The sequence below is a fragment of the Megalobrama amblycephala genome, linkage group LG2 (assembly GCF_018812025.1).
Source record: "Megalobrama amblycephala isolate DHTTF-2021 linkage group LG2, ASM1881202v1, whole genome shotgun sequence".
NCBI classification, from domain to species: Eukaryota; Metazoa; Chordata; class Actinopteri; order Cypriniformes; family Xenocyprididae; genus Megalobrama; species Megalobrama amblycephala.
The window spans coordinates 24,978,011-24,991,572 of NC_063045.1; positions in this window are offsets into that span (position 1 = coordinate 24,978,011).

Genomic DNA, 13,562 nt, shown 5'->3' on the forward strand with positions numbered 1-13,562 from the left:
TGTTTTATAGTCTATACAGTATTTAAAGTTGCCCTAGAATCAAAATTTGAATTTACCTTGGCATAGTTGAATAACAAGAGTTCAGTACATGGAAATGACATACAGTGAGTCTCAAACACCATTGTTTCCTCCTTCTTGTGTAAATCTCATTTGTTTAAAAGACCTCCGAAAAACAGACGAATCTCAACAAAACACCGACTGTTACGTAACAGTCTGGGATCATTAATATGTACGCCCCCAATATTTGCATATGCCAATATGGGGTGCAAGGAGCGTGCGATTTAAAGGGGCCGCAGCATGAATCGGTGCATAGTTAATGATGCCCCAAAATAGGCAGTTAAAAAAATTTATAAAAAAAAAATAAATGGGGTATTTTGAGCTGAAACTTCACAGACACATTCAGGGGACACCTTAGACTTATATTATATCTTGTTCTAGGGCACCTTTAATGCAAATACATCAGAAGTAACTGTAATTCATTTTTTAAAGAGTAATCCCTTACATTTTAAATTAATTAAATTGCAGTAATTAATTACTTAGAAATGAGTTACACCCAACACTGGATTAAGGCCACATGAACACTCCAAACAGTTAAACAAAAACAATCTTAGGAACCTCTCTGTAATTTATTTTTAGTTTTACTACTGAATGACTAAATTTGTATATGTGCAAAGAGATAGTGGGGCACAAAAAAGAATTTATTCTTTGTTTTTAATTTTTGACAATGGTGCTGAACTGTTAAACAAATATGGAGTAAAGATTTTGGCCCAGTTTCACAGGCAGGGCTTAGATTAAGCCAGGATTAGGCCTTAGTTCAATTAGGACATTTAAGTAGCTTTTATAAACATACACTAGAAGAAAAAAAAAAATTACTGGTGTGCATCTTGAGACAAAACAATGGCACTGAGATATTTTAAGATATATCAGTGCAAGTTACTTTTAGGTAAAACAGCTCAAACATGCATTTTAGTCTGGGACTAGCTTAAGCCTTGTCTGTGAAACCGGGGGTTAATGTCATTGCTGTTGTTTTGTTTTTTGTTTTTTAATTAACTGAAATTGTGTGAATTTGTAATTAGGGAATTTCACAAAAAAATAAAATCCCTGTTTTCAATCTTGATGCTGACCATCATTTGTGGAATTTTGTGTCAAAGGACACACTTAGCCAGACACTATGGTAATGCACATACTGCACAAACAAGAGTAAATCTCCTACTCCATTTCATGCTTTTTTGGAATGAAATTCAAACAAATCCATGTAAGTATACTTTTATCTTCAATGTCAACTGATCCTTCAGAAATTATTCTAATATGCTGATTTGATGCTCAAGAAACATTTAATATTATTATGAATGTTTATTTTAAATTGTAATAAAATTTCACATTTTATTTTATTTTAAATTGTTAACATTTTAAACATTTTTATTACAATATTTAATACATTTACATGCTGGGCATGCACTGCTGCTTCAGCCATCATATGGTAGAAAATGTCCAAATTTAAACTTACAATTTATTTTAAATGTGTGTGTGTGTGATTGTGTCATTTTATATATATATATATATACAGGGTGTGATTTGTGGAAAAAATGTTTTGCGATGTTTTTTTTTTTTTTGTCTTTTTTTCCCCCTTGAAAATAAATCATAAACCACAGTTTTAACTTAGAGATTTGAAGTATTAGATTTCTGATAGGAATGAAAAATCAATTGGTAGTTATTGATTTTTTTAAATAGAATAACGAGATACAAACCTCTACATTCAATCGTGTTTGCTCCCATGTATTTTTGATGACATTGCATACACATACAAACTTTTAGTCCCCAAGTGCGCACATATGGAGAAATACATGTTTATGTCAGATTTCGTTAGATAGAATAGAACCAGGGCCGTACGCAGGGTTTCATAATTACCAAGGTCACAAAAAGTAGTTTGCTAGGGGGGTTTGGGGACATGCTCCCCCGAGAAAATGTATATTTCCCTGTGTTCATATGTGCATTTTAAGACGTTTTAAAGGATTAGCTCACTTTTAAATAAACTTTTGCTGATAATTTACTCACCCCCATGTCATCCAAGATGTCCATGTCTTTCTTTCTTCAGTCGAAAAGAAATTAAGGTTTTTGATGAAAACATTCCAGGATTTTTCTCCATATAATGGACTTCAATGGGCACCAAACGGTTCAAGGTCCAAATGACAGTTTCAGTGCAGCTTCAAAGGGCTTTAAACGATACCAGATGAAACCAGACGATGAATAAGGGTCTTATCTAGGTCGGTCATTTAAAAAAAAAAAAAAAAAAAAAAGTTTATGTTTTATAAGCACAAATGCTCGCCTTGCTCTGTTCTGGGATGCGCGTTTGTGACGTCACGTAATACGCAATTACGCTGAAAAGGTCGCGCTTGACGTAGGTGGAAGTACCGACTCAGTGTTTACAAGTTGAAAGTGCAAATACTGTCCTCATATTTATCATATGAGTTAAGCAGCATCACAAAAGTAATGGATTTCAATATTACACAAGTGCTGTTTTTGTCCCAAATAAAGTGAGTGCAAAATGCAATACTTATTTTATACAACAGTTCAATAAGTTTGTGTTAAGACAAAATATTGTCTGTTTTGTTAAATTTTGCCAACGAAACTATAAAGACAAAGCAGAACTGTTCGTCTCCACGCAGTACACTGCAGTATTTTATTTCTGAATCTGCATTTTGAACGTAACAAAAGTGATTCAGCGGACCATTCATAAATGACTTGAAGCGGCGCTACACACAGACCGACCAGTGTATGACATCAAAGACTTACAGTGTTGTGATATGCGTTATGCTTAACAATTTCTTGTTATTCACTTGGACGTCGATGTCCTCATTTTAAGACACTGTTTTCCATTTTCTTTTTTACGTTTTCTGTTCTGCGCCCCAGACCGCTTCCCTCCTCTGTCCATTTTGGACATGTGACTGTGCGTAACAGAGCAACGGCTCTTATCGAAATGGTGAGCAGTTGATATCACTTGATATAATAAAATATATAATTTTTCTTACTAATTTCAAATGCTAAACAGACATTATTTTTCAACAAACATAATTTTAAAATTATTATTTTTATCGTTTTATTCAAAAAGATTTTCAAAAAAGTTTTGGCACAATGGCGCCCCCTCCAATGCGGCGCCCCTATGCACTGCATACCCCATTTTTGCGCCACTGTATAGAGGGTATGCATCGACATCACTTTCCCGCCGGAACGCACTCCCTCAGCTGGACTGAGTGGCAAAAGAACCTGCTGCGTGACCGTGCGTGACTGGATTTAATAGGGGAAACTGTGAAAACGTGAGTAAGACAAATGATTACATTAAAGGTTGGAATTGAATGTGTTCCTTACAATTTGTCAAATAAACCTAATCCATGGATATTGACATGCAACCAGGAGTCCTGTTTCCTGACATTTATATGTGCCTGATTTGACGCCGGGGAAATACATAAAGCAAATCTGCCTGTGAATATTTTATATAACTACAATATAGGTAGGTTTAAATCCGCGTAATATCAATGTTATATCGTCATATTGTCCAGCCTTAAAACATATATAATTTTATAGTTTTTGTCAGTGTAAATATTTAATTGATGAGTTGTCAATATATAACAATACAATATATACGGTATGATTTTACCCCAAAATCCAACATTTTGACACAAAATGATAACTGCAGATCCATGTTTGCCTGGATGTCCAGCTGTTTCTGTGAATTGCAACAACCTGTTTGCTGCTTTTTTCTGTAGCTTTCAGCAGTCTGTAAAAATATACCTCAGGTTTCGTGTCAAAGCTATTTGTACAGTCAATAGCAAAGCTCTTTCCCATTTTGGATGTGTTTTGTGTGTTTTTCGCGGCATTCACGCTGAAAACCAATGCTGCCGCTCAGTTTTTTTGCCACTCAGTGGGCGTGACCGCAGTCGTAACGGTCGACAGTGACATCACATGCATACCCTCTATCCGCTTGTTAAGTCATGACGTAAGGAACGCCATTTCCGGGTCCAAGCCTCGACTCATTTCACTTGAGAATGCCATCGACGGCCGTTTATGAGCGCTATTTATTCATATTAAACATCAATCATTTAAAAAAGTTAAACATTTTAAATACTTACAGTCTACACAACAGTCTCCGTGCTCACAGCGTCACAGACAATAATATTTTAACGATTTATAAAAGATGAATCATTGTCTGGCCATCTGGAATTTTGGTGTGGAGATAAAGGTTATGATTATACATTTTTTGTAGTATTACACCACATCACGTGTGTATATTAGCACCATTTGTTGTTTTCTTGTGGTATGAGATAGAGCGTTAGGACCCAGAAGCGCTGCCGCGTGACGTCAGACTTAACGACCGAATTGATCTGCCCTGCGTTCCATTCGGAAGGGCTTATCCATATGCTCTAATCCAGTGAATCTCAACCTTTTTTGAGTAATTTACCCAGGCCTTGTCATATTTAGAACCGTCCTCAAGGACCCCAGAATAACATTGGCTCATTGGTATCATTAATGTCTTTGTGACAACCAAATGCAATCAAGTATAGTTTACTACTATGTTAGTTGACTTGTCCCATATTCAGTACTATCGTCAGATTGTTACAACAGAGACACGGAGGCAGGAGTAAAAGCAATGCAGGTAAGTTTATTGGTGAAACAGCAGAGCAGTTAGTGATATAGAGGATATGGAGCAGTTCTTGAATGGATGAGAGAATGTGATACTGTCCTTTGATGTCTTACAGATGCAGATGGAGAGATGAGTAGAGGGATGATGGCGGAGACACTCACACACACAAGCAGGTAGGCACACGAGGAGAACAGGAGACGAAGGAGCTGAAGGAGACGACTGGAGCAGGTAAGTATGGCGTTTGGAGTCCTTGAGGTAAGCATACAAAGTCTGTAGTGCAAACGAGACCGGACAAAGACTGTGTGTGAGTGTGGTGGTTATATGGTGCTGGTGATTGCTGAGTTGATGACATGCAGGTGGCGGTGATTAATACTCAGGTGATTGAGTGCGTGGGTAAGGCAGTGAGGTGGAACCTGACGTGTCTGTGACAGTACCCCCCCTCCCACGGCCCGCTCCTGAGGGCCGCGGACCCCGACGTCGTGGTGGTCGTCCTCTAGGGCGTGGGGCAGGTCTGTCCGGATGGTTGGTGTGGAAGGTCTGTAACAGAGTAGGATCAAGGATATCATTCTTGGGAACCCATGAGCGTTCCTAGGGGCCATAGCCTTCCCAGTCGACCAGATACTCTAGTTGACCACCACGGCGCCGGGAATCCAGAATCTTGTGTACCACGTAAGCAGTGCCATCATCCAGGATGAGTGGAAGGGGGGGCTCGGCGGCTGCCACGTCAGGTTCTGTGGAGGGAAGAACAGAAGGGTGGTGAGGTTTGAGCAGTGATACGTGGAATGTAGGATGAATTCTACTGTACTGTGCTGGGAGTTGGAGACGGTAGGTGACGGGGTTGATCTGCCGGACGATGGTGAACGGGCCAATGAAGCGGGGACTCAGCTTCTTGCAGGGCAGACGCATCCTGATGTCTCTGGTGGACAGCCAGACCTTCTGCCCCGGTTGGTAGACTGGAGCGTCGGAGCGCCGAAGGTCGGCTGTCATCTTGCGTCTGCGCAGGGCTCTCTGCAGTTGGTGGTGAGCCGAGTCCCAAACCCTCTCGCTCTCCCGGAACCAGTAGTCGACTGCGGGAATGTTGGAGGGTTCCCCATCCCAGGGGAACAGTGGGGGTTGGTAACCGAGTACGCACTGAAACGGTGTTAATCCAGTTGTGGCTTGACGGAGGGAGTTTTGCGCGTACTCGGCCCAACCCAGGTACTGGTTCCAGGAGTTCTGGTGGCCGTGACAGAAGGTACGCAGGAATCTCCTGGATATTCCGTTCCGTCTGCCCGTTCGACTGAGGATGGTATCCAGATGACAGGCTGACGTTCACACCCAGGAGGGAGAAGAACGCCTTATCTCCCCAGACGTGGGAGATAAACTGGGGTCCTCTGTCGGAGACGATGTCTTCGGGTATTCCGTAATGACGAAAAACATGGTTGAACAACAGTTCTGCGGTGGTCATGGTGGTAGGTAGACCCTCCAGGGGGATCAGACGGCAGGATTCTGAGAAGCGGTCTACCACCACCAGGATGCAAGTGTGACCATCAGATTCAGGGAGATCGGTGAAGAAGTCCACTCCCAGGTGTGACCAGGGTCTCTCAGGAACGGGCAGAGGATGGAGCTTGCCGGTGGGAAGATGGCGTGGGCTCTTGGAGATGGCGCACTCCCTGCAGCCCTGCACGTACCTCCTGACATCGTTGGCCATGTTGGGCCACCAGAAGCGTTGTTTGAGCAACGAGAGGGTCTCATTGACCCCCGGGTGGCCAGTGCCAAGTGAAGAGTGGGTATTGTGCAGAAGTGGAGTGCGTCGTGCCCGTGTGACGTATTGCAAGCCTTGGGGACAACCTGGCGAAGTGCGTGTGGAGGCATTGGAGGAGGGAACGGTTTCCTCGGACCATTGGATAGGGTTCACGAAGATGGACTCCGGTAGGATCGTCTCTGGGGTTTCGGGCTTTTCCTCTGGGGCATGGAAGCGAGAGAGAGCATCAGCTTTGGTATTCTTAGAACCGGGGCGATATGAAATGGAGAAGTTGAACCTTGAGATAAACATAGCCCAGCGAGCTTGGCGAGGGTTGAGTCTTTTGGCAGCCTTTAGATACTCAAGGTTTTTATGGTCGGTGAGAACTTGGAAAGGATGGGTAGCCCCCTCCAGCCAATGCCTCCACTCCTCTAGGGCAAGCTTGACGGCCAGGAGTTCACGGTCACCGATGTCGTAGTTGACCTCCGCCGGGTTGAGCTTGCGGGAGAAGAAGGCGCATGGATGGAGTCTACTTGGTATCCCCTGCTGCTGCGAGAGGACCGCTCCCACTCCGGTGGTGGAGGTGTCCACCTCCACGACGAAAGGTAGGTCAGGGTTAGGGTGGACGAGGAGGGGAGCGGTGGTGAAGGCTCTCTTGAGGGTCTCGAAGGCGTTGGTGGCTTGTGGGGACCAGGACAGAGACTTGGGCTGGTGACGGAGCAAGTTGGTGAGTGGACTGACGATGGTACTGTAGTTTTTGATGAATCGGCGGTAGAAGTTGGAGAATCCTAGGAAACGTTGGAGTTCTTTAATTGTTGATGGAGTGGGCCAGGTCTGTATAGCGGAGACCTTCCCCTCGTCCATCCGGATGCCACTGTGGTCAATCATGTACCCCAGGAACTGGACGGAAGGCTGGTGAAAGGAGCACTTTTCAGCTTTGAGGAAGAGATGGAATTGCCGTAAGCGTTGGAGGACCTCCGCAACGTGGTGGCGATGTTCGGCCAAGCTCCGGGAGTAGATGAGGATGTCGTCAATATACACCAGAACGAACTTGTGGAGAAACTCCCGGAGCACCTCGTGTATGAAATCCTGGAATACGGAGGGGGCGTTGACCAGGCCATACGGCATCACGAGATATTCGTAGTGTCCGGTGGGCGTGACGAAGGCGGTCTTCCACTCGTCCCCCTCACGTATCCGGATGAGGTTATACGCGCTGCGGAGGTCCAACTTAGGTGAACACAGTGGCACCGCGGAGATGTTCCAGGGCCGCTGGGACGAGGGGAAGTGGGTAGCGGAACTTGACAGTGATTTTATTGAGGGCACGGTAGTCAATGCAGGGCCGCAAGCCTCCGTCCTTCTTGGCCACAAAAAAGAAGCTTGAAGCAGCAGGGGAAGTAGACGGACGGATGTAACCTTGACTGAGGGCCTCCTTGATGTAGTCCTCCATGGCCTTCTCCTCCGGTATTGACAGGGGGTAAATGCATCCCCTGGGCACTGGCTCACCCGGTAGCAGATCGATGGCACAGTCCCATGGCCGGTGTGGAGGAAGCTTGGAGGCGCGTTGCGGGCAGAAAACGCCACTGAAGTGGGCGTAGTCCAGGGGAACATCCACGGAACGCTTCTCTACAGGACTTTCGATGGACGTGGCATTGATAGAGAGAGTCTTGGAGAGTGGAGATCTCGGAACAGGAAGTACTGGGAAGCAGTCAGGAAAGCAGTGGTCGCCCCACTTCAGGACTTCGCCCGTGCGCCAGGAGATGGTGGGACTGTGTTTTTCCAGCCAGGGGCGCCCTAGAACCACGTCAGCGGTGGACTCCTCCAGAACCATCAGATAGATGTTTTCTGTATGCAGCATACCCACACGGAGTTGAAGTGGTCCAGCACAATGACGGACGGTCTTACGGCTCAGGGGTTTGCCCGTGATGGAGTGGATTTGATAGTTAACCGGAGATGGGAAGATCTTGAGCTTGAGTTGTCGACAGAGGGCGCCGGAGATGAAGTTTCCTGCTTACCCTGAGTCAAGGAGCGCCACCACTGGAACAGAGGTATTTGCAGCAGTAAGGATTATCATGGTAGTGAGTGGTTTCATTTTCTGAATGGAAGAAATTATTGTACTCACCACGGGCCGAGGAGGACGGGTTGGGCATGTAGAGATGACATGCCCCGGTAATCCACAGTATAGACATAAGTTCAGGGTCAGTCTTCTCTGTCTTTCATTAGTTGTGAGACGTGAGTGATCTACTTGCATGGGTTCGTTGGCTGGTTCTGGAGAGCTGACGGGTTCGGACCGATGGAGGAGGATGGTGGAAGGTGACTGGCCCTGGTGCTCGAGGAGACACGACTGCATACGAGAACCCACGCGGATGGCGAGTTGGATGAAGCGTTCGAGTCCTATGGAGTCCTTGTATGCAGCGAGATGCAGCCGCACATTAGGCTCCAATCCCTGACGGAAAGTGGTGATGAGGTCTTGTTCATTCCATCCGCTGGTGGCGGCTAGCGTTCTGAACTGCAAGGCATATTCGTTAACAGAGAGATTTCCTTGTTTCAGATTATAGAGTTTCTCACCAGTTGATGAATCCATCAGAGATTTTCCGGAGACCTCACGGAAGTGAGAGACGAACGCCGGATATGACTTGACAACGGAGCCTTTCTGAGTCCATAGCGAGTCTGCCCATTGTAGGGCCTTACCTTGCAGTTGTGAAATGATGAACGCAATTTTAGCCGTGTCGGTGGGGCAGAAGTGCGGCTGCATCTCCAGGACCAGTTCGCATTGGAGAAGGAATCCGCTGCAGTCCTCCGCCGATCCAGAGTAGGGCGCCGGTTTGGCCATGGGACTGGCGGTGAATGCTGGTGAAGAAGCGGTGATGGCGGGTGCGGAAGCTGCAGCGTTGGTGGAAGGCGGTGAGGGTGGTTGTGGTGTGAGTGCTCAGCGCAATGCGTTCACGAGCTCTTGAAACGGGTCGTTGGTGCTCATACTGTTCAACTGTTGTTATGGTCCGGTCTTCTGTTACAACAGAGACACGGAGGCAGGAGTAAAAGCAATGCAGGTAAGTTTATTGGTGAAACAGCAGAGCAGTTAGTGATATAGAGGATATGGAGCAGTTCTTGAATGGATGAGAGAATGTGATACTGTCCTTTGATGTCTTACAGATGCAGATGGAGAGATGAGTAGAGGGATGATGGCGGAGACACTCACACACACAAGCAGGTAGGCACACGAGGAGAACAGGAGACGAAGGAGCTGAAGGAGACGACTGGAGCAGGTAAGTATGGCGTTTGGAGTCCTTGAGGTAAACATACAAAGTCTGTAGTGCAAACGAGACCGGACAAAGACTGTGTGTGAGTGTGGTGGTTATATGGTGCTGGTGATTGCTGAGTTGATGACGTGCAGGTGGCGGTGATTAATACTCAGGTGATTGAGTGCGTGGGTAAGGCAGTGAGGTGGAACCTGACGTGTCTGTGACACAGATATATTATACATTTATTATCTTCTTTTATGGGAACATGTCAAAATATACAAATTCATATTCAGTTATTTTATAAGGACCCCCTGGCATTACATCAATGACCACTAGGGGTCCATGGACCCCTGGTTGAGAAACACTGCCCTAATCCCTTCAGAGGGTTTACCCTCCGGAGTGAGAGCTTCAAAGGTGTAATGAAGCTGGGACTCAGGCAGGGATCCAAATGCAAAGCTTTTATTTACAGTGAGCGTGGTCGTACAGGCAGGGTCAAGACAGGAGCAAACAGGAACAGCAAGGGACAGGCAGAGTCATAGTCAGGATACAGGCAGTAGATCGAGGCAGGCAGATATCATTCACAGAACAGCAGACAAGGCAAGGGTCAGGACAGGCAGCAACGGGGTCAAAAAAACTTTTTTTGGAATGCACTTCTGCATCATCTTAACGAGACAATCAAAGAGGAGTACATTGTGCAAGCTGCGCCCTTTGTTTAACGTTAGTTTATTTATTTATGTATTTTTGGTTTATCGCACCATATTGTATATGTATTTGAAACATTTGAATGGACTGATAAAGGGAGCTGTAAAGTATTTTTGTCTAAGTACAATGTCATTTGACCATAATAATGTACCAAATCTAACTTGTATAAATATTACAGTAGTATAGAAAAATATTATAGGCTACATTTATAATTAAAATCGAACTCCGAGCCTCCTGTACGCATTCTGTGACATCAAACAACTTCCCTGTGCAAAGGATCATGGGGGCCCGATGTGTCCATCAGTTGTACCCTTCGAAATCCTTCATTCCGAAGGGCCCTTTGAAGTGGCCATTTTTGAGCACTTCGGTTTGGAATGCACCGCTGGTTACCGTGAAAACAGTGTCACGTGCTTGGCACGCGCTGCTGCTTCAGCCATCATATGGTAGAAAATGTCCAAAAAAAAAATGTGTTTAACAAGCTGAGAGAAGTCAATCCATTTCTTTGTTTTATTGTTGTCTTGGTAAATATTCACTTTCCCAAATGGCCATGGAGGAGAATCGGAAGGGTCACATTCAGCAGACAGACAACAACACACTGTATTTTTTTGTATTTATTTCAACAAATGACAACCAAAATCAAACCCATAGAAGCTTGTGAACAGTTTTGAAGTGGCTGCGTGCAAGTTATGTTCATTCACAAGCCGAGTGAGAGTCATGCTTGCAAATGTAATATTAATTATTAAACCAAACAAAATACAAAACTTTCAAAAACACTTAGCAATGTATTTTGTGATAGGCATTGGGTTTATTCAGTGACATTATTAGATTTGCTATATGGCGTCTTCCCATCACCACCTCAACCTGCGTAGTGTTTTTAAACGTAGAAAAGGCAAAATTTGTATTACACCATCCATTTTTTCATCCATTTCACCTGAACAATGAAGTGGGCAAGTGATGATACCAGTGTTGCAGCTGAACACTGGAAACACAGATTATCACAGCAAGCCTACCTCAAGCCATAATGATTTCAGGCACCCTAAACGCGTTATAACATATTGTGAACAGCCTGAATGACGGCACTTATGTGAATATTAATTTTAACGTCTCTGTTGTATGCTACACAGGTCTACAGTGTGCGTGTGAGAATGTGTTCTTCTGTTGTCTGAGAGTTGATTGACAGCTTTTAGATTTGTTAATTGGTATCGCACGCCACCCTATGCATGACACATGAATGTGTCACCACCTCATCAGCACTGAAAATGTGAATTTTTTTAAAGACCATAATCGCACAATCCATTTGTAATTAAATCAACTAATCAAATATTTGAATATTTTGACCCTTTATATATCTATACCCACATCCCTATATATATATTAAGTGAGTACACCCCTCACATTTCAGCAACCATTTTAGTATATCTTCTCAAGAGTCAATACTATAGAAATAAAACTTGGATATATTTTAGAGTAGTCAATGTGCTGATTGTATAGCAGTATAGATTTACTGTCATCTAAAAATAACTCAACATACAGTATACAGCCATTTTTGTCAAAATAGCTGGCAACAAAAGTGAGTACACCCTAAGTGAGAACTAATGTACGTCGTTTAACCATGCAAAGCCACATGTCCTATTCATCATGTTCATGTTTTTGTCTGCTTGACAGGACCATACAAATTTGTGTATCTTGTATTAGAGCAGTTAAAATGTGGTGCATTGAGTATCGTTCTCTCATACTGGATGTTCAACATGGCACCTCATGGCAAAGAACTCTCTGAGGATTTAAAAAGTAGAATTGTTGCTCTCCACAAAGATGACCTAGGCTATAGGCCATCTTTGTGGAGAGCAACAATTCTACTTTTTAAATCCTCAGAGAGTTCTTTGAGAGTTTAGAGGTTGCAGAAGCGGAAGGTCAGCTTGTCAGTGCCCAGACCATACGGTGCTCAGGCATCCTCAAACGGAAGGTGGAGAAGCGCCATGTGTCTAACATCCAGCAGCTCTGTGATGTCATTAAAGAGAAGTGGAAGAGGTTCCCAGCAACAGCCTGTGCAGCTCTGGTGAATTCCATGCCCAGGAGGATTAAGCAGTGCTGAATAACAATGGTGCTCACACAAAATATTGACACTTTGGACACAGTTTTGACATGTTCACTTAGGGTGTACTTACTTTTGGTGCCAGTTATTTAGACAATAATGGCTGTATGTTGAGTTATTTTTAGATGACAGTAAATCTGTACTGCTATACAAGCTGCACACTGACTACTCTAAAATATATACAATTTTCATTTCTATAGTATTGTCACTTGAGAACATATAATGAGGGGTGTACTCACTTTTGTGAGATACTGTGTATATATATATATATATATATATATATATATATATATATATATATATATATATTAGGGCTGTCAAGCTATTAAAAATTTTAATCTAATTACATGATGTGGCGATTAATTAAGCTCAAATTAATTGCACATCAAATTTGGCTGAGAAATTACCCCCAAAAGATCATTTAAAGTCATTATTGTGTAAAGCATCAAATAAATTATTGGGATTGGTGAGATTTTTAATGTTTTTAAAAGAAGTTTCATCTGCTTACCAAGGCTGTATTTATTTAATTAAAAATACAGTAAAAACAGTAATATTGTGAAATATTATTACAATTTAAAATAACTGTTTTCTATTTGAAAATATTTTAAAATGTAATTTATTCTTGTGTTGGCAAAGCTGAATTTTTTAGCATCATTAGTCCAGTCTTCAGTGTCACATGACGCTTCAGAAATAATTCTAATATGCTGATTTGATGCTTAAGAAGTTTTGAATAATTTACGTGATTTGTGTAATAATTAGTAGTATTTTCCCTATTCTACTTACATACAGCGTAAGCTTTTTGAAGAATACGAAAGTGCGGTTTCTGCAGAACCACTTGCAAGGCGATCATTTGTATATAAAGCATATACATTTACTTTTTTTTTTCAAAAATGGCAGATCGTTTTGCTAGATAAGACCCTTATTCCTCCTCTGGTATCGTTTAAAGCCCTTTGAAGCTGCACTGAAACTGTAATTTTGACCTTCAACCGTTTGGAGGCCATTGAAGTCCTCTATGGAGAATAATCCTGGAATGTTTTTATCAAAAAACTTCATTTCCAGCATTGCGACATCTTGTGAGAAGCGTTTCAATTCGTCACACACCTCTCGGTTACAAACTACAAATCACTTGATGATTAAACTAGTTTTAAATCGGATGAAACAGCCAAC